This window comes from Gossypium arboreum, chromosome 1 (assembly GCF_025698485.1).
Source record: "Gossypium arboreum isolate Shixiya-1 chromosome 1, ASM2569848v2, whole genome shotgun sequence".
Classification (NCBI taxonomy): domain Eukaryota; kingdom Viridiplantae; phylum Streptophyta; class Magnoliopsida; order Malvales; family Malvaceae; genus Gossypium; species Gossypium arboreum.
Window position 1 is genome coordinate 73148333 of NC_069070.1, and position 1058 is coordinate 73149390.

Here is a 1058-nt window from a genome sequence, read left to right on the forward strand (position 1 = left end):
TAAACTGTAGTTGGTCTCTTCATTATTTTGATCATGTTAGCTAGAGATGATACCTGGGCTTTCGACGAACTGATTGCATCGAGCTCCATAACGCCAGCAACTCTCCTACTAGTCCCAACTCTTGTGGTAGGATATTGATAATCATTGTTGGCTATCCTTTCCAAAATATCATATGCTTCATTATAGAATTTATCCAACAAGGTCCCATCGACAGAAGCATTTTCTGCCATCCTTTTATGCGCGTTTAACCCATTATAAAAGTTTACATATGTGTCCATTGCTAGAATCCATGCATCAGACATTTCCAAAGCAATTCCTTAAATCTTTCCCAAGCTTCATACAATGTCTCATCCTCTAATTGCTGAAAAGATGTAATGTCATTTCTAAGCTTGGCAGTCATATTAGACGGATTATACCGTAGCAAAAACTTTTACAAAGTTCTTTTTTTATTGTTTTTGACTTTTTTTTATTAAATTAAGTTAATTTCTTCTCTTTAGATTAGATCCAACTCTTTCCTCCTTGAGTCAAACAACTTGAATACGATCCTGATTCACTTCTTCCATTTCAGTCCCCTATCAAAAATTCATTTGAAGATGCCATCATCCCTGTCGATAAAGCATTCATACATGCTCTGGCATGATCTCTCAATGAATATGAAAACAATTTAAGTCGCAGGGCATCTTCAGGACCACCCTGTTCCCTGGACAAGTCACAGACTTCTAGGAAAAGTCTTAAATGCAACCATGGATCTTCAGTAGGCAACCCATTGAACTATCCTACTGTTTGCAACATCTGAAACATTATTGGTTTCAACTCAAAATGCTGAGCTTGAATGGCTGGTCTAACTATCCCTAGGTTCAAGTAATCCAGAATTGGTACTACCTTCTCACGAATAGGCCTGTCTTGATCATTTATCACACAACGAATAGGAAGATTAACATCCTAGCCATTTGGATGCAATGGATCTTCCATACCTGGATCATTTCCAATCCTAGCCATATCTCGTAGTTCTCTTCTCTTTCTTTGCAATGTTCTCTCGATATCTGGATCAAGAGGAT

The 1058-nt window shown here is 37.7% G+C and overlaps 1 non-coding gene across 1 annotated transcript; it reads left to right on the forward strand.

Moving 5' to 3' along the window:
• The first annotated feature begins 284 nt into the window (after positions 1 to 284).
• On the forward strand, positions 285 to 391 carry LOC128282319 (small nucleolar RNA R71). The gene has a single exon (XR_008272558.1). It is a non-coding gene; the product is annotated as a small nucleolar RNA R71 (small nucleolar RNA).
• The last annotated feature ends 667 nt before the right edge of the window (positions 392 to 1058 follow it).